Below are 10,432 nucleotides of genomic sequence, written 5' to 3'. Positions count from 1 at the left end.
ATTGATGGAACTGGAAGATATATTAAATAATATAATATGATAACAAAATTATTTAACACATTTTAATCAATTAATAATCATAGTATATTAATAAATGCTAATTTATATAAGCTATATGATACAGCACTATATAATCATATATTAATGGTAAATGATAATTTATATATAATAGCTATATAGTTATATATTATATCAATATTATTATAATACAGAAGGATAAATATAGGATAAAATCACTTATTGTTGGTATTTGGAATCACTGCACTAAGGAATTTCATAATACAAATGTGTGTTGGCCTGAACTCTCTTGGCCTTAGAGTATATCGAGAAGAAATAAATGTAGTGGAGGAGGAGAAAGACATATATAAAAGGGTGGGACAGTGGTCAAAGTTTTTCAAGTGTTTTGGGAGATGCTAAGGACAAAAATAAATATCTAAGCCAGAGTAAAACACAATGAAAAATTGAAACCAAAACTTATCTAAAATTTTATGGAACGTTACACGAATTTACATGTCATCCTTGTGCAGGAGCTATGCTAATCTTCCCTGTATCGTTCCAATTTTAGTATATGTGCTGCCTGTAGGTGTACCTATCTGAGACCCTGGATTTAGGTGTAGCTACCTGAGACCCACCCATTTCTGGGAGGGGTCTTGGGAACCGGATATTAGGTGTGACCTTACCAGCAAGACCCGGCCCATTCCTGGGAGGGGTCTTGGAATAGGTAGATAAACCCTTGAGCCAGGGGATTAGGGTCTCTCAAGCACTAGTTATTCTTGGCCCTGCATCTTAACTCCTTTCAGCCGTCTTCCTTTGACCTCCATCCTGGTCCAAGACCAAAAGAGGCAACGACCAAAAAGCCAGAGAGCTCAGCAGCGCAGCTGGGCAAAGAGACCCTAATCCCCTGGCTCAAGGGTTTATCTACCTATTCCAAGACCCCTCCCAGGAATGGGCCGGGTCTTGCAGGTAAGGTCACACCTAATAACCGGTTCTCAAGACCCCTCCCAGAAATGGGTGTGTCTCAGGTAGCTACACCTAAATCCAGGGTCTCAGATAGGTACACCTACACTGCCGAAGTGAACACACTTTAAAATTTTAACCAGTCCTGCTATTCTGCTAGGCTGGGTCAGGGATTGGTTACATGGAAGCACTCTGAGAGCATTATTGATCAAGACTGACAACAGAGTAGGATTTGTCATAAAACATTGTATGTCTAAAATCCAACAAATATATACATTTGTAAATTACACTTGTTTATATAAAAATTAAAATATGTAAATAAAAACAAGCTCCCGAGTGCTTACTATATGAAAAATAATAAGGTCACACACCATTGTTTGGATTTAAACTGGTTCAATTTCTAGAGAAAGCTGAAATATATATATTCAGCTTTCTCTAGAAATTTTTTAATATATATATATTTAAAAATTAATTATCAGATCTAAAAAACATAGTAAGCAAAAAAAATTCTCAGAGACAATAGAAATTTAATTCAGTGGAACTTACATTTAGTGGAAAGCTTATCATACTAAAAGGGATGGTATGGATAAATTGGGGCATATAATGAGGCAATATTGGAGGAAAGAGGACAATGGTGAAGGCTATGGTGCTGAAATGTTTTATTCATAAAAGCCTACATGTACTTTTAGTGCATAAATCATGGTATCTACAATAATTTAAAGAAGAAAATGACCAATGTAAAAATATTATCTAAATATAATTTTGCTAAGATTTTATATTTTAATATTATTTAGTCATAAAGTTGATCATTTTATAAAAATAAATCCAAAAACAGAAAAATAACAAAAACAATCATTTTAAGTTAAGAGTATTCCTGACAAGGGTTTACATATTAACGTATACAATTAAAATAGAATCTACTTTAATTTATATCATCACATGTATGGCCTTCTAAATGTCTTTTTGAGTAGGCTCCCCGACAATTGGTTGCTGACCTGATCTAAGTTTCCGAGGTCCAGAAAGCAAGCATTGCAAATTATTCAAGTTCTTCAAATTACCCAAAGGTGCTAGGGGCTGAACTTGAGACTGACTCTCTTGTAATAGTAATAATGCAAGGTCATTTCTTGCTGCTCCACTGACCAGTCGGTATCTCTCATGCAATAGAATGGATGATACTTTTACAATTTGCAGAGGTGCGCCAGGGTGACTCAAGCCCAATACTACAGCCAAGTCTTCAGGACTCCTTAATTATAAAATTAAAATTTAGAATTATTAAATTAGAATCTAGTGTAATTGCACTAAATTAGAATTATTTATTTAAATGGGCAATTATTAAAACTTAAAGTATGTTCACTAACCATGCTATGAGAAATAAATAGCTTACTAGGCCAGTAAATCTTTAACCTTAATGCTAACATTCCTTGCTTATTTCTCATAGCTTTACAATTAATTTGCCACTTTGTTTTGGCAAACTTAGAAGGAAATTGATGTAAAGAATATTTAAGATACATGTTAGACACAGAAGTATAGCATAGTAGAAAAGTTTAAGAGAAAATCTTACTTGTTTTTGAGACAGTGAGCAGCAGTGAGAACCCATGAGCTGCTAACAATGGAACCGCTGCAAATTGAACTCCCACAGCTGATGATCAGGACTTGCCATGGCATGGCATAACGTAGAGAAATATGATCTGCCAAAACTAATAGAAATAAGTAAAATAAATACAAAAATGTCATCTGCACACCAATTTTAATTTGTTTGGGGCCATGCTTGGTGGTGTTCAGAACATAGTTCTAGTTTTGTGGTGAAGAATCACTTCTGTTTGGAAATCCTTATGGAGAACTGAGATTTAAAGCCAGGTTAGCAGCATCCAAGAACAGCACCTACCCACTCTTTTACAATTCTGGCACCTTACACAAATGGTTAATATTTTTCATATAATGACTGAGAGAAGTAGAATGCCAGTCTCAAAGTCAAGAGTTAGTGGGGTAGGAGGGAAATAAAGGACATCGGTGGTGGGAATACTGCACTGGTGGAGGGAGGTGTTTCTTTAATCTATGAAACCCAACTACAAACATGTTTGTAATTAAGATGCTTAAATAAAGATAATTTAAATATATATAATTGTAACCATAGTGCTCAAATAAAAAAATTTTTGCCAAACAATGAATGAATAAAATTTTTATAAAGCATGTAATTTCTAGGGCTGGAGCGGTGGCACAGTAGAAGGGTGTTTGCCTTGCATGTGGCTGGCTGAGGACAGACTAAGTAATTTGGTATCCCAGGATCCTATATAGTCTAATCCAGGAGCAATTTCTGAGTGTCACTGGGTGTGGCCCCAAAACAAACACACAGAAAAGAATATAATTTCTTTAATAGTCCAGTTAAAATTTCCTTTAATCAAAAACTGGGAAATAATCTTTTCCTTCTCTCTTTTGCAAACTTTCCACAGTTAGAAACTTACTCGTATACCCACTATGTAAACAATAAATGAAAATATATAGTATTTGAAATGTTAAGTGAGTAATATTTTGGAACTATAAAATGATATGAATCTTAATAATAGGGAGTACACTAACAAAAATCTTATAGTGATATACAGGAAGCTAAGTACATAAAGTAAAAAAAATATTTTTCTGAAAAGTTAAATAGAATACAGGGCATGTCTTGGTAGATAAAATAAAAACCTTAAAGAAAAGTTTCTTTAAAGGAGTAACAGCAGATAAGGACGGAATTAGTGAGCTGGAAAATACCTAACAACTCCATACACCAGAAGAGATTGGAAAAGAGCCAAAAAGCAAATTATCAATGAGAAATAAACATTTAAGGAATTGACAATAGAAGTTTTTGATAAACTCAACAGAAACAACTTAAGAATCATTGGAGTCCCAAGAAGAAAATTCCCAGGAAGAGTCAACAGTCATGTACATCATAGCAGAAATACTCGCAGAACTGAACTAAAGAGTGCATGCAACCAAATCCTGTATTCCTGAAGAGTACCAACTAAAAAGACCTGAAGAAAAGCACTCCAAGACACATTCTAGTCTCAATGACAAATCCCACAGATAGGGATATAATTTTGAAAGCAGCAATATGAAAAAGAAAAATTTACAATAAAAAAAATCATCCTTAAGATTTACAGCAGACCTGTCACAGGAAACCATCAAGGCCAGAAGGGAGTGGTGGGATATAGTGACAAAACTCAATGAAATGAATACTTTACCTAGAATACTGCACCCAGCCAGAGTCACGTTCAGATTTGAAAGAAATATACATAGCTTAAAGGATAAACATCTTAGAAACTTTACAGATTCAAAACCAGCCTTAAAATAAAAACATGAAGGTCTATTTTAAGACAAGACAGAAAAGAGACAGAAAAAGTCTTATATAAAGATGACAACAAATTCCATGACAAGTGTGTAACTCATCATCAATGGACTAAATACACCAGTTAAGAGACATAGAGTGACAAAATGGATTAAAAACCTTAATCCAGGGTGCCGGAGAGAGAGAATGAAGGTAAGGCGTTTCCCTTTCATGCAAAAGGTCAGTGGTTCGAATCCTGGCATCTCATATGATCCCTTGAGCCTGCCAGGAGCAATTTCTGAGCATGAAGCCAGATGTGGCCCCTAAGTGTGACCCCCCAAAAAAAACAAAAACAAAAACAAAACCTTAATCCAACATTCTTCTGCCTGAAAGAACACATTTGAATAGCTAGAACAATCATAGACTCAAAATCAAAAGTGGAAGAAAAATCATTCAAACAAACATCTTCCTTAAAAGATGGAGTGGCCATTTAAATATTAGATTATACAAACTTTAGACTCATAAAAATTATAAGGGACAAATATGGGGATTTTTTAATAATCAAAGGTTGTGAACAACAGGAAAAACTCACACTTCTAAACATATATGCACCCAATGAGGATCAGCAAAATAATACAATTGTTGAGAAATCTAAAAGAATACATCAATAGCAACACAATAATAGTGGGAAACCTCAACACTTTTCTGTCACCCATAGATAGGTCAACCAGGCTGAAACCCAACAAGAACATACTAGCTCTGAAAGGGTAAATGGAAGAAAGTGGCCTACAAGATATAAACAGGGCAATCCACCTCCAGAAAACTAGATACTCATTCTTCTGTGCACACGATAGGATAGACCACATAGACCATAAAACATCCCTTCAAATAATAATCAAAATTATACAGACTACCTTCTTAGATCACAATGCACTGAAATTACAAGTGAACTACAAGGGACACAGAAGGAAATGTTATAACGTGGAAATTAAATTCTCACTACTGAGCTATCAGTGGGTCAGAGATAAAATTAAAGAGAAAATCTAACTATTCCTGGAAACAAATGCAAATGAAGATACAAATTATCAGAATTTGTGGGACATGGAAAAAGCAGTACTAAGAGTAAAATTGGAAGGAAAAGGGGCCTACATAAATAACAATGATATAGTTTATAAAATCAGAAAATAATCAACAAAAGGAACCAAAAATAGGAAGTCGAAGGAAATAAAGCTTAGAGCAGAAATCAATGAAGTGGAAATACAAAAACAAAACAAAACAAAAACCTGTGAGCTACAAAAGCAAAAGTTGATTCTTTAAAAAATTAAAATTGATAAAGCACTAGAAAAACTTACAAAGAAGACAGATAAACACAATAAACTGGATGAAATTTCATTTCATTAGAAACGAAAAGGGGAAGATTGTTTAAGAGTCAAAGGGTAATCAGATACTACTTTGAGAAACTCAGCCACAAAACATAAGAACCTGAAAAAAGTGAATAAATTCTTGGACTCATAGTCTTCCCTGGTTAAACCAGGACATTCTCTCATATATAAACAAACCAAAACTATTGAGGAAATTAAAATGGTAATTAAAAAATTAAAATGGTAAGAGTCTTCCCCAAAAATAAAAGCTAGGCTCTGATGGACACACTAGTGAATTTTTTTCAAATCTTTTAAGAATTACTACCAATCTTTTCAGGCTATTTTAGGAAATTAAGAAAATACTTCCAAATAGTTTGTACGAAGCTACCACCATCCTGATACAAAAGCCAGAAAGAGATGCTGCAAAAAAGGGAAAACTACAGATCAATATTCTGCAAAGATCCTCAGTAAATCCTCACAAACAGGATTCAACTCTAATCAAGAAAGTCATACACCATGACCATGTAAGTTTCATTCCAGAAATGCAAGAATGATTTAACATACATCAATCAATATAATATACCATATCTATAAAAGAAAAAATAAAAAACCATATGGTCATATCAATAGATGAAGAGAAAGCACTCAATAAGGTCCAACACCCATCCACTACCATCAAGGCCATCCACTATAAGCCAATGGCAAATAACATTCTCAATTGAGATAAACTAAAAGCCTATCCTCTAAAAAATGGTACAAGAAAAGGAATGCCCCTTTCTCACCACTCTTATTCAACATAGTGCTGGAAGTTCTCTTCATAGTGATTAGGCAAGAAAAAGATATCAAGGACATCCAGATAGGAAAGAAAGAACTTTCACTCTTTGCAGATGACATGATACTATATTGAGAAACCCCCCAAAGACTCTACATAAAACCTTATAGCAACAACAGATTCATATAGGCAGGCTACAAAATTAAGAAACAAATATCAATAGCCTTCTTATACATCAATAATGACAGTGAAGAAATGGACATTAAAAAAACAATCCCATTCACATTAGTTCCACACAAACTCAAATACCTTGAAGTGAACTTAGTTAAAAAGATCAAGGACCTATACAAAGAAAGTTACAAAAACCTGCTTCAAGAAATAAAAGAGGACACAAATAAATGAGTACATAACCTGTTAATGATTTGGGAGGATTATCATCATTAAGAAACATTACTCTCCCTTAGGGAATTGCACAGATCTAATGCAATTACTCTAAAGATACCCATAAGAGTTTTCAAAAAAGTGGATCAAACTTTCCTGAAATTTATTTGGAACAATAAATATCAAGAATAGTTAGAGTAACCCTTAGAAAAAGGAATATAGGAGGTATCACTTTATAACTTTAATATATTTCAAAACAATAGTCATTAGAAAAAATCCTGGTATTGGAATAAAGACAGACCCACACATCAATGGAATGGATTTTAGTTTTCAGAGAATGTTCCCCAGACATACAATGACTAAGTTTTGATAAAGGGACAAGAAATGCAAAATAGAGCAAGGAAATCCTCTTCAACAAATGGTTTTTTAGAAAATTGTCAGCCACGTGCAAAAAGGCGAACTAAGATTTGCATCCTACATCATGAACAAAATTCAATACAAATCGACCAAAGACATTGACCCCGAACCAAAAAGTCTATAGAACAACACATAAGTAAACTCTCCATGCCATTGAGACTAAATGCATCTTTAAAGAGGAAACATCACTCTCCAAACATGTGATAAACAATGGGAATATATTAAGCTGAGAAGCTTCTGCACCTCAAAGGGATAGTGTCTAGGATACCAAGCTAGCCACAGAGTGAGAGAGACTATTCACCCAATACCCATCAGATAAAGAGCTAATATCTAAGATATATAATGTATATCTTAAGATATCTTAGGACATTCCTGGTATCCTTAGGTAGTACTGACAGACTTAACAAGAAAATATATCTAACCCCATCAAAAATTTGGGAGAAGAAATGAACAGTCACTTTCTCAAAGAATAAATACAAATGGCCAAAAGGCTTATGATAAAATTCTCTGCATTGCTAATCATCGGGGAGATGCAAATCAAAACAATGATGAGGTACCATCTCCTGCCACAGTGACGGGAACACGTCACAAAGAGCAAAACAATCAGTGCCTGCGAAGGGGATGCGAAGAGAAAGGAACACTGTTTCACTGCGGGCATGAATGGCATCTAGTCTAGCCTTTCTGGAAAACAATATGGAGATTTCTTAAAAAACTGGAAATTGGACTCCCATATGATCCAGCTACACCACTCCTAAAGATATGCCCTAGGAAAACAAAAACAGAACACAAAAATGCCTTCTGCACACCTGTTTTCAATAGCCAAAAATTGGAAACAACCAAGATGTCCTTCAATAGATGAATGGCTAAAGAAACTGTGGTACATATACACAATAGAATATTATGCAGCCATCAAAAGTAATGAAGTCATGAAATTTTTCTATATATGATTGGACATGAAAACATGCTGAGTGAAATAAGTCAGAGGGAGAGAGAGACACAGAATAGTTTCACTCATCTATGGGTTTTAAGAAAAACAAAAGGAATTAATGTAATGATATCCATGGGCAATAAGATGCAAACTGGAAGGACCAGCTGTCGATAGGAAGCTAATCCAGAGTGGTGAGTGAAGTTAGGAAAAACAACTACATTAACAACTACCATAACAATGTTTTTGTTTTTTGGTTTTTCGGGCCACACCTGTTTGATGCTCAGGGGTTACTCCTGGCCAAGCACTCAGAAATTGCCCCTGGCTTGGGGGGATCATATGGGACGCCCGGGGATCGAACCGTGGTCCTTCCTTGGCTAGCACTTGCAAGGCAGACACCTTACCTCTAGAGCTACCTCGCCGGCCCCAACCATGACAATTTTAATAAGAAGTAGAATGCCTGTCTCCAATACAAGCGGGGTGGTGGTGGTAGGTGCTTTTTTTTTTATCATTGAAACCCAACTACAAGCATGTTTGTAATCCTGGTGTTTAAATAAAGATATTATTTTAAAATGAATACAGAGCAGTCATTACATATAAATATATTATTACATTTATTATATTTATATATGATGTTGGAATTATATAGAATTAAAGAGCAAGTTTTAGGTAGGTAGAAACTAGAATATGCAGTCAATAATTTATCATTGAAAGAAACATATTTTTATGCAATTGATACAAACTATCCAGTCAACAACATTGAAATATGAGACCTAGATTTTATTGATACCTTTAGTTTTTTGCAAACCAGGTGATGCTCAGGAGTCACACACACCTGGCTATGTGATCAGAAATAGCTCCTGGCTTGCGGGACATTTTGGGAGGCCAGGGGATTGAACTGTGGTCCGTCCTGGGTCAGCTGCATGCAAGGCTAATGCCCTACCTCTGTGCCACCTTAGATTTTGGCAATAAAATGTAAAGAGGTGCATATTATGAATGCAGAATAATAGGGGGATGGCATGGTAGAAACTTTGGGAACTTTAATGAAGGAGGTTGACATTGGTGAGGAAATAGTGCTGTAACATTGCATGTCTAAAAACATTGTATATCTAAAACAACTATGAATAACTTTCTAAAGCAATGCTTTCAGTTTTAAAATGTGCTTTATTCTCATGGCAATCTAAATGATACATTGTAAATAGTATTATTAATCCTCATTTCTCTATGCATTTTTCTGTTCTAGTATTTTATTTGTTTTGTGGTTATACTCAACTGTACTGAGGGGTAACTCCTGTAATTATCTATGCTTAGGGATCACTTCTGGTATGGCTTAGGATGTCTAGTCAACGATGTGCAAAGTAAGTGCCTTCCCTTCTGTACTATTTTTTTAGCCATAAAAATACTGTCATTTTTTATTTTTGGACAACATCTGGTGACAAACATTATTTCTGGCTCTGCATTCAGAAATCACTCTTACCGTACCCATTGTGCTATCATTCTGGTCCCTGAAAAATATTTTTAATAGAAAAGAAGAGTAATTTAAATAGGCATTTATGTTAATATATTAGGTATCCTAATAGTAAAGGAGTTAGATGAAATTATAGCTTACTTGAGTTCATCTATAATTGTATGCATATTCATATATATATAAATATATATAGTCCTGAAAAATTTAGGTTAATATTTACTATTACATAACAAAAATAAATTGTTTTGCACGTTAATGAAAATGTATTTTATGAGGATCAGGTTATATAGTGGTTATGGCACTTGCTTTTTACATGGTTGGCATGAATTTGATCCCTGTCACCTCAGAAGATTCCTTGAGCACTGCCTGAGTTATCACTGGGAGCAGAATACTGTCAACTGAAGTCCCAACTTAAATACATAGAATTTTTGTGCTTATCTAGTCCACAGAGTCTATTCCTATGACTTAAGTCAATCTACTGTATGTCTGTGTTTCAAGATAACCATAACAATTATTATAATAACAATTTCATATATGTCAAATAAAAATATTATGAATGTTACATTGTATTCAAGTATGAAATGCCTTTGAAATCTATAAGAAAAATAATTTTTATTAGTATAAAAATCGCTTTAATCAGGAAATTAGATATATCTTCTCAATATTTTAGTGCCAGGATATTATTCAATTCCCTTTCAAAGCGACCTCATTACCATTTACTTTGGGTCTTACTTTGAGGTTGTGGCAGAGAGATGAAGTGTGGATGAATATAAGCAGATGTAGTGGCTGATGCATTTGCAGAGGTAGAGACCGAATAGTTGCTGGAATTAGAGGTAGTCACAGGCCT

At 34.5% G+C, this 10,432-nt stretch overlaps 1 non-coding gene across 1 annotated transcript; it reads right to left on the bottom strand.

The window, feature by feature from the left end:
• Nucleotides 1-482: 482 nt before the first annotated feature.
• Nucleotides 483-589, bottom strand: LOC126000430 (U6 spliceosomal RNA). Its single transcript, XR_007492743.1, has one exon. It is a non-coding gene; the product is annotated as a U6 spliceosomal RNA (small nuclear RNA).
• Between the last annotated feature and the right edge of the window lie 9,843 nt (nucleotides 590-10,432).

Source organism: Suncus etruscus, chromosome Y, assembly GCF_024139225.1.
Source record: "Suncus etruscus isolate mSunEtr1 chromosome Y, mSunEtr1.pri.cur, whole genome shotgun sequence".
Lineage (NCBI taxonomy): Eukaryota > Metazoa > Chordata > Mammalia > Eulipotyphla > Soricidae > Suncus > Suncus etruscus.
The sequence above is the reverse complement of the archived record's forward strand: the minus strand, read 5'-3'. Positions and strand labels throughout refer to the sequence as shown.